The 505-nt window shown below is 27.7% G+C and overlaps 1 non-coding gene across 1 annotated transcript; it reads left to right on the forward strand.

The window, feature by feature from the left end:
* The first annotated feature begins 5 nt into the window (after window positions 1-5).
* On the forward strand, window positions 6-78 carry Trnar-acg (transfer RNA arginine (anticodon ACG)). Its single transcript has one exon. It is a non-coding gene; the product is annotated as a tRNA-Arg (tRNA).
* Window positions 79-505: the final 427 nt, after the last annotated feature.

Raw genomic sequence — 505 nt, forward strand, 5'->3', positions numbered from 1 at the left:
CCGTAGGCCCTGTGGCGCAACGGATAACGCGTCTGACTACGGATCAGAAGATTCCAGGTTCGAATCCTGGCAGGGTCGCATCAATTTTTTGCTTAATCCGTACAGATCAATTATTTTTCATTTGTAAATATCATATTTCATGGCAATTCTACAGTTTTCAATTGACTTGTATTCTCAACTAATTTTCCTTTTGTTCTAAATCAACGTTAATTATTTGCAACAAGAAATTTCAGTAATTTATAAACTTAAAATCATCACTTACTTTTTTAATGATACAGTTTTTTTGACATATTACATAATAGTGTTAAGATTTCAAAAGAATTACACTTATACTATATTATGCACTAACAACGATTAATATGAATTATAATTACACTAATACATAGAAACTGACTTTATTAAATGTAAATATTTTTACGAATACAATTATCAAGCGATTTAAAAACACTCTTGGCATTGAAAAAGTAATGAAAGTAGTAAAATTAATATATTAAGAAATATATTG

Source organism: Daktulosphaira vitifoliae, unplaced genomic scaffold (assembly GCF_025091365.1).
Source record: "Daktulosphaira vitifoliae isolate Bord-2020 unplaced genomic scaffold, ASM2509136v1 Scaffold_788, whole genome shotgun sequence".
Classification (NCBI taxonomy): domain Eukaryota; kingdom Metazoa; phylum Arthropoda; class Insecta; order Hemiptera; family Phylloxeridae; genus Daktulosphaira; species Daktulosphaira vitifoliae.